Below are 9,192 nucleotides of genomic sequence, written 5' to 3'. Positions count from 1 at the left end.
TTCTCCTTTGCTGCAGCCGGAGCTCGGCGACGGCTCTGCTCCTCCCTCGGCTCGCACTGGCCCCTCCACAGCCACCCAAGGCACGGCAGCACCGGCACACTCACCGGCAGCCACCGCATTAAAGGGAGGGGCCGTTGCCATCAGCCCCACTACCCGCACCTGCGGCTTCTCCACCCCTGGCCCACAGCTGGAGCCCAGCAGGAACAGGGGGCCATCTCCTGAGCCACAAAGTGAGTCTCTTCCTCCCCTGGGGTCTGTCACAGCCCCTTGTCCATTGCAAAGGAAGCACAGACACAGGCAGGAAGGCAAAAGAGACGATGGGTGTTTATCCAGTCACACACCGAATGAATCTGGGGAACGGGTCTGCTCTGAGCCTCAGTGCCCCCTACACTCTCCCTGCCCCTCCGACACCTCGGCAGTCCATCCCGGACCTGCGCCCGTCAGTCCAGCGGAGAACAGTCGGTCAGTCGGCTCCTGGAACGATGTGCTGTTGGGCAGTGGCTGCCAGAAATGAGGAGCAAGGTGCAGGATGCTACAAGACAGGAGAAAAATAGATGGCTGGACAGAGGCGGTGTAACGAGAAAGCACAAAGCAGAGAAAGGGACAGCGAGAGAAGGACGGCGACAGGCAGTCCCACAGAGATGGAAAAAAAAGCAACATGGAGAGAGGAAGAGCAGCAGCAGAAAGAAGAGGGAGCAGGACAGAGACCGAAAATGAAGAACAGGGAGCAGGAAGGAGATGCAAAACAAAAAACCTGCAGCATGACAGAGGAAAAAAGAATAGGGGCAGGGACCCGGGTGAAGAGAGATGAGGAAATAGAATGCAATAAACATGGAGAAAGCAGTAGATCTGTGACGTGCTACGGAGCCAAGAAGAAAGGCCTAGAATCAAGCGACAAGGAGCCAGACAGAGAGCACCAAAGCAAAAATACTGACAGGCTATGAGACAGAGGAGGAGGAAAGCAAAACTAGTAACCGGGACCTGAACAGAAAGAGGGGAAGAAGGAACAAAAATGCCATGGGCTGCAGGGCAGAAAGAGGGAGGACCTAAAAGATGGGGACAAGTCAGAGAGAGACGGAGAAAGAAGGTACACAAGAGCAGAAAAAAAAAAAAATCATAGCAGTGTGGGAGAGCGAGCGAGCCAGGGGAGGGACTGGGATGCAGAAGAGGGGTGACAGGGCCCTGAGGGCGCAGGACTCACTGCAGCTCTCGCTCTTGGTGCTGCCGAGAGACTTTGACACTTCAGATGCTTCTCTCTCCTTATCTCTTCCCTTTTCTTCCGTAATTCCAATCGTTTGGCTCTCTTTCACCTGAGAGGAAATGCATGTGGATGTCTTAGAACTCATACAAGATGCGCTTCCTAGACAAGAAGCCTCAGTCATGCACTACATGCAGGAATAGGACAGAAAGAGAGAATATGATAAGTGGGAAGCAGAACACAGGGATCGAGAGAGAACTTCAATTAGAGGAATAAACAAGGCAGGAAAGAGAGATAAAGAAAAGAGGCCAGAAAGGCTCTTTCCTCTGGCTTCTTACTCTCGCCCCCAGCCTCCCACCCCTCTGCAGCCTCCCACCCCTTTCCGGCCTCCTTTTCTTTCTGGCCTCTACCCTCGCCCCCGGCCTCCCACCCCTCTGTGGCCTCCCACCCCTTTCCGGCCTCCTTTTTTTTCTGGCCTCTACCCTCGCCCTCGGCCTCCCACCCCTCAGCAGCCTCCCACCCCTTTCCGGCCTCCTTTTCTTTCTGGCCTCTACCCTCACCCCCGGCCTCCCACCGCTCTGTGGCCTCCCACCCCTTTCCAGCCTCCTTCTTTTTCTGGCCTCTACCCTCGCCCTCGGCCTCCCACCCTTCTGCGGCCTCCCACCCCTTTCCGGCCTCCTTTTCTTTCTGGCCTCTACCCTCGCCCCCGGCCTCCCACCCCTTTCCGGCCTCCTTTTCTTTCTGGCCTCTACCCTTGCCCTCCCACCCCTCGGCGGCCTCCCACCCCTTTCCGGCCTCCTTTTCTTTCTGGCTTCTACCTTCGTCCCCGGCCTCCCACCCCTCGGCGGCCTCCCACCCCTTTCCGGCCTCCTTTTCTTTCTGGCCTCTACCCTCGCCCCCAGCCTCCCACCCCTTTCCGGCCTCTACCCTCGCCCCCGGCCTCCCACCCCTCGGCAGCCTCCCACCCCTTTCCGGCCTCCTTTTCTTTCTGGCCTCTACCCTCGCCCCCCCGGCCTCCCACCCCTCGGTGGCCTCCCACCCCTTTCCGGCCTCCTTTTCTTTCTGGCTTCTACCTTCGTCCCCGGCCTCCCACCCCTCGGCGGCCTCCCACCCCTTTCCGGCCTCCTTTTCTTTCTGGCCTCTACCCTCGCCCCCAGCCTCCCACCCCTTTCCGGCCTCTACCCTCGCCCCCGGCCTCCCACCCCTTTCCGGCCTCCTTTTCTTTCTGGCCTCTACCCTCGCCCCCGGCCTCCCACCCCTTTCCGGCCTCCTTTTCTTTCTGGCCTCTACCCTCGCCACCAGCCTCCCACCCCTTTCCGGCCTCTACCCTCGCCCCCGGCCTCCCACCCCTTTCCGGCCTCCTTTTCTTTCTGGCCTCTACCCTCGCCCCCGGCCTCCCACCCCTTTCCGGCCTCCTTTTCTTTCTGGCCTCTACCCTCGCCCCCAGCCTCCCACCCCTTTCTGGCCTCTACCCTCGCCCCCGGCCTCCCACCCCTTTCCGGCCTCCTTTTCTTTCTGGCCTCTACCCTCGCCCCTGGCCTCCCACCCCTCTGTGGCCTCCCACCCCTTTCCGGCCTCCTTTTTTTTCTGGCCTCTACCCTTGCCCTCCCACCCCTCTGCGGTCTCCCACCCCTTTCCGGCCTCCTTTTCTTTCTGGTCTCTATTTTTGCCCTCGGCCTCCCACCCCTTTCTGGCCTCCTTTTCTTTCTGGCCTCTACCCTCGCCCCCGGCCTCCCACCCCTCTGCAGCCTCCCACCCCTTTCCGGCCTCCTTTTCTTTCTGGCCTCTACCCTCACCCCCAGCCTCCCACCCCTTTCCGGCCTCCTTTTCTTTCTGGCCTCTACCCTCGCCCCCGGCCTCCCACCCCTGTGTGGCCTCCCACCCCTTTCCGGCCTCCTTTTTTTTCTGGCCTCTACCCTCGCCCTCGGCCTCCCACCCCTCAGCAGCCTCCCACCCCTTTCCGGCCTCCTTTTCTTTCTGGCCTCTACCCTCACCCCCGGCCTCCCACCCCTCTGTGGCCTCCCACCCCTTTCCGGCCTCCTTCTTTTTCTGGCCTCTACCCTCGCCCTCGGCCTCCCACCCTTCTGCGGCCTCCCACCCCTTTCCGGCCTCCTTTTCTTTCTGGCCTCTACCCTCGCCCCCGGCCTCCCACCCCTTTCCGGCCTCCTTTTCTTTCTGGCCTCTATCCTCGCCCCAAGCCTCCCACCCCTCGGTGGCCTCCCACCCCTTTCCAGCCTCCTTTGCTTTCTGGCCTCTACCCTTGCCCTCCCACCCCTCGGCGGCCTCCCACCCCTTTCCGGCCTCTTTTTCTTTCTGTCCTCTACCCTCGCCCCCGGCCTCCCACCCCTCGGCAGCCTCCCACCCCTTTCCGGCCTCCTTTTCTTTCTGGCCTCTACCCTCGCCCCCCCGGCCTCCCACCCCTCGGTGGCCTCCCACCCCTTTCCGGCCTCCTTTTCTTTCTGGCTTCTACCTTCGTCCCCGGCCTCCCACCCCTTGGCGGCCTCCCACCCCTTTCCGGCCTCCTTTTCTTTCTGGCCTCTACCCTCGCCCCCGGCCTCCCACCCCTTTCCGGCCTCTACCCTCGCCCCCGGCCTCCCACCCCTTTCCGGCCTCCTTTTCTTTCTGGCCTCTACCCTTGCCCTCCCACCCCTCGGCGGCCTCCCACCCCTTTCCGGCCTCTTTTTCTTTCTGTCCTCTACCCTCGCCCCCGGCCTCCCACCCCTCGGCAGCCTCCCACCCCTTTCCAGCCTCCTTTTCTTTCTGGCCTCTACCCTCGCCCCCCCGGCCTCCCACCCCTCGGCGGCCTCCCACCCCTTTCCGGCCTCCTTTTTTTTCTGGCCTCTACCCTTGCCCTCCCACCCCTCTGCGGTCTCCCACCCCTTTCCGGCCTCCTTTTCTTTCTGGTCTCTATTTTCGCCCTCGGCCTCCCACCCCTTTCTGGCCTCCTTTTTTTTTCTGGCCTCTACTCTCGCCCCCGGCCTCCCACCCCTCTGCGGCCTCCCACCCCTTTGCAGCCTCCTGTTTTTCTGGCCTCTAACTCACTGCCCCCAACCTCCCACCCCTCTGCAGCCTCCCATCTCCTGTTTTTCTGGCCTCTACCCCCCCCCCGGCCTCCCACCTCCTATTTTTCTCGCTCTACTTAACCCATCCTCCCACCTCGTTCCGGCCTCCTTTTTTTCTGGCCTCTGCTCTCATCCCCAGCCTCATATTTGTCTGGTCTCTACTCCCCCTCCCGGGCCTCCCACCCCTCTGCGGCCTCCCACCCCTTTCCGGCCTCCTTTTCTTTCTGGCCTCTACCCTCGCCCCCGGCCTCCCACCCCTTTCCAGCCTCCTTTTCTTTCTGGCCTCTATCCTCGCCCCCAGCCTCCCACCCCTCTGTGGCCTCCCACCTCTTTCCGGCCTCCTTTTCTTTCTGGCCTCTACCCTTGCCCTCCCACCCCTCGGCGGCCTCCCACCCCTTTCCGGCCTCTTTTTCTTTCTGTTCTCTACCCTCGCCCCCGGCCTCCCACCCCTCGGCATCCTCCCACCCCTTTCCGGCCTCCTTTTCTTTCTGGCCTCTACCCTCGCCCCCGGCCTCCCACCCCTCGGTGGCCTCCCACCCCTTTCCGGCCTCCTTTTTTTTCTGGCCTCTACCCTTGCCCTCCCACCCCTCTGCGGTCTCCCACCCCTTTCCGGCCTCCTTTTCTTTCTGGTCTCTATTTTCGCCCTCGGCCTCCCACCCCTTTCTGGCCTCCTTTTCTTTCTGGCCTCTACCCTCGCCCCCGGCCTCCCACCCCTCTGCAGCCTCCCACCCCTTTCCGGCCTCCTTTTCTTTCTGGCCTCTACCCTCACCCCCAGCCTCCCACCCCTTTCCGGCCTCCTTTTCTTTCTGGCCTCTACCCTCGCCCCCGGCCTCCCACCCCTCTGTGGCCTCCCACCCCTTTCCGGCCTCCTTTTTTTTCTGGCCTCTACCCTCGCCCTCGGCCTCCCACCCCTCAGCAGCCTCCCACCCCTTTCCGGCCTCCTTTTCTTTCTGGCCTCTACCCTCACCCCCGGCCTCCCACCGCTCTGTGGCCTCCCACCCCTTTCCGGCCTCCTTCTTTTTCTGGCCTCTACCCTCGCCCTCGGCCTCCCACCCTTCTGCGGCCTCCCACCCCTTTCCGGCCTCCTTTTCTTTCTGGCCTCTACCCTCGCCCCCGGCCTCCCACCCCTTTCCGGCCTCCTTTTCTTTCTGGCCTCTATCCTCGCCCCCAGCCTCCCACCCCTCGGCAGCCTCCCACCCCTTTCCGGCCTCCTTTTCTTTCTGGCCTCTACCCTCGCCCCCCCGGCCTCCCACCCCTCGGCGGCCTCCCACCCCTTTCCGGCCTCCTTTTCTTTCTGGCTTCTACCTTCGTCCACGGCCTCCCACCCCTCGGCGGCCTCCCACCCCTTTCCGGCCTCCTTTTCTTTCTGGCCTCTACCCTCGCCCCCAGCCTCCCACTCCTTTCCGGCCTCTACCCTCGCCCCCGGCCTCCCACCCCTTTCCGGCCTCCTTTTCTTTCTGGCCTCTACCCTCGCCCCCGGCCTCCCACCCCTTTCCGGCCTCCTTTTCTTTCTGGCCTCTACCCTCGCCCCCAGCCTCCCACCCCTTTCTGGCCTCTACCCTCGCCCCCGGCCTCCCACCCCTTTCCGGCCTCCTTTTCTTTCTGGCCTCTACCCTCGCCCCCGGCCTCCCACCCCTTTCCGGCCTCCTTTTCTTTCTGGCCTCTATCCTCGCCCCCGGCCTCCCACCCCTCTTTGGCCTCCCACCCCTTTCCGGCCTCCTTTTTTTTCTGGCCTCTACCCTTGCCCTCCCACCCCTCTGCGGTCTCCCACCCCTTTCCGGCCTCCTTTTCTTTCTGGTCTCTATTTTCGCCCTCGGCCTCCCACCCCTTTCTGGCCTCCTTTTTTTTTTCTGGCCTCTACTCTCGCCCCCGGCCTCCCACCCCTCTGCGGCCTCCCACCCCTTTGCAGCCTCCTGTTTTTCTGGCCTCTAACTCACTGCCCCCAACCTCCCACCCCTCTGCAGCCTCCCATCTCCTGTTTTTCTGGCCTCTACCCCCCCCCCGGCCTCCCACCTCCTATTTTTCTCGCTCTACTTAACCCATCCTCCCACCTCGTTCCGGCTTCCTTTTTTTCTGGCCTCTGCTCTCATCCCCAGCCTCATATTTGTCTGGTCTCTACTCCCCCTCCCGGGCCTCCCACCCCTCTGCAGCTTCCCACCCCTTTCCGGTCTCCTATTTTTCTCACCTCTACTCCCCCCCTCAGCCCCTTCTGGCCTCCCACCTCCCATTTTGCTGTCCTCTACTTAACCCAGCTTCCCCCCCCCTGCAACCTCCTACCCCTTTCCATCCTCCACTCACCCTCCCCAGCTTCCCACCCTTTTTCAGCCTCCCACTCCCATCCCCCAGAGTGCAGGACACACAGACGGAGAGAGGAAAATGACAGGCAACAGGAAAAAAGGTACTAAGAAACAAAGAAAGGGTCAGACAAAGGGGTTGGTTTGGGTTGGAACCCCAACACAAACCTGCAAGGGGCTAGAGGACAGAGAGAGAGGAAGAGAAGAAAGGGCCAGGAAGCAGGACAGAGAAGGAGAGAAAGGCAAAGAGGGAGAGCCGGCTGGACAGGGAGGTACACTAAGAAACAACCAGACAGGCAGCAGGATAGAGAAACAGAAAAACCAGGGACAGGAAGCAGGACAGACGGACAACGAGAGGAAACAAGGGCCAGGGAGTAGAACAGCAGTGAAGAAAGAGGCACTGGGGCAGTAGGATAGAAAAAGAAGGGAGGAAAGGCCAGAAGAAGGACAGGGAATAATAGCAAAGGGAGAGAAAGACAAGGAGCAGGACAGATTGTCAGACAAAGACAGGGAGCGGGACAAGGCAATACTGAGAGAGAAAAAGGGGAGAGGGAGGCAGGATAAAGTGAAAGACAGGCAAAAATAAGAGACATGGGAGCAGGACAGAGATGGAGGGGGGAAAAGCCTCAGCTGGGCAGCAGGGAAGAAGGGGAAAAAAAGCACTGGGCTGCAGGGCAGAGAGGGAGAAATTAAAAGACAGACACAGGGAGCAGGACAGAATGACAGAGAGAGAAAAGGGACAGAGAGCAGGACAGCATTGGGGGGGGGGAGGGAAACAACCGTGACGGGCAGTGGGAGAGAGGTATGGAGAAAGAAAAAAATACCGAGGAAGAGAGAAAGGAGAGAAGGGACAGCTAGCTGCACAGGGGGATACAGAAAGAAAGGCCGGAAGAGCGAATGGTGCAGAGAGAGAAAGGCAGAAAAAGCCGCGAGAGGAAGCAGGGCACAAGGACAGCAAGAGGAAAAAGGAAAGGGACAGGAATCTGGACAGAGACGGAGAAAAAAAAGCAGCAGGGACACAGGAAAAGACACAGAAAGATAGATCAGGACAGTGGCAGGATGGAGATGGAGGAAAACACTTTGGATGGTCAACAGGACAGAAAGGAATAGGCATATGGGCAGGCAGTGGGACAAATGGATAGACCGAGAAACAACAGGACAGGATGCAAGACAGAGCAACAGACCAGAATAACAATAACGACAGAGAGAGAGAAAGACATAGACTGTGAGAAGCACGTAGTGTGTCAGAAAAAAAAAAAGAGGTATATTAGGAGCCCTGCAAAGAGACGGAGTATGGAGAAAAAAAACAAAGGGGTCAGGGAGCAGCACCAAGGGTCAGAGAGAGTAAGACATGAACAGGAAGGAGGACGGGGACAGTGAGATACACGATGAAAAAAAACAGCAACAGTAAGCTAGACAAAAGGATACAGAGAGAAAGAGAAGGAAGGAGGAGGAAGAGGAATAAGAAGGCAGGGACATGGAGTAGCACGTACAGGCGCAGAGGAGAACACCAACAGGGAACAGGGCAGAGAAATTGTGGATGGAGAAAAAGAGGGAGAAGGAGCAGGACACAAACATAAACAGAAGAGGGGAGGTACAGGGAAGGAAAAAAAAAAAAAAAAATCACAGCACTGTAGGAAAGAGAGGGGGCCTTGGGATGCAGAAGAGGGGCGACAGGACCCCGAGGGCCTGGGACTCACCGCAGCTCTCGCTCTCAGCGCTACCGGGAGACACTGCCGCTTCAGATGCTTCTCTCTCCTTCTCTCCTTCCTTCCTCTTCCGTAAGTCCGGTGACTTGGCTGTCCTCCACCCAAGAGAAAACGTGCATGTCTTGCAGCTCTTACGAGACAAGCTCCCTAGACACATAGCCTCACTCTCCAACATACTATGCACAGGAATAGGACAGAGGGAAAGAGAGAGTATGATGAGCGGGCAGCAGAACAGACAGATCAAGAGGGAATCATAGAATCGTCAAGGTTGGAAAAGACCTCCAAGATCATCAAGGCCAACTGCCAACACAACAACATCATGCCTGCTAAACCACGCCCTGAAGTGCCATATTTACATATTTTTTGAACACCTCCAGGAATAGTGACTCCACCACTTCCCTGGGCAGCCTGTTCCAATGCTTCACAACTTTCAGTTAAGAAATTTTACCTGATCTCCAATCTAAACCTCCTTTGGTGCAACTTGAGGTCATTGCCTCTCGTCCTATCGCTAGTTAGTTGGGAGAAGAGACCAACACCCACTTCACTACAACCTCCTTTCAGTTAGCTGTAGAGAGCAGTAAGGTCTCCCCTCAGCCTCCTCTTCTCCAGACTAAACAACCCCAGTTCCCTCAGCCACTCCTCACAAGACCTGTTCTTTAGAGCCCTCACCAGCCTCATTGCTCTTCCCTGGACAGGGTCCAGCAACTCACTGAATCACAGAATGGTAGGGGCTGGAAGGGACCTCTGTGGGTCATCTAGTCCAACCCTCCTGCCGAAGCAGGGTCACCTACAGCAGGCTGCAGAGGACCTTGTCCAGGCGGGTCTTGAATATCTCCAGAGAAGGAGACTCCACAACCTCCCTGGACAGCCTGTTCCAGTGCTCCGTCACCCTCAGAGGGAAGAAGTTCTTCCTCATGTTCAGACGGAAC

At 59.1% G+C, this 9,192-nt stretch overlaps 1 long non-coding RNA gene across 1 annotated transcript; it reads right to left on the bottom strand.

Moving 5' to 3' along the window:
- Positions 1-395: 395 nt before the first annotated feature.
- LOC142362606 (uncharacterized) lies at positions 396-8,353 on the bottom strand. Its single transcript, XR_012765185.1, has 3 exons — positions 8,255-8,353; positions 1,202-1,310; positions 396-532 (listed from the first exon to the last, which is right to left on the bottom strand). It is a non-coding gene; the product is annotated as an uncharacterized LOC142362606 (long non-coding RNA).
- Positions 8,354-9,192: the final 839 nt, after the last annotated feature.

Source organism: Opisthocomus hoazin, chromosome 10, assembly GCF_030867145.1.
Source record: "Opisthocomus hoazin isolate bOpiHoa1 chromosome 10, bOpiHoa1.hap1, whole genome shotgun sequence".
NCBI classification, from domain to species: Eukaryota; Metazoa; Chordata; class Aves; order Opisthocomiformes; family Opisthocomidae; genus Opisthocomus; species Opisthocomus hoazin.
This window is presented reverse-complemented; position numbering and strand designations above follow the sequence as displayed.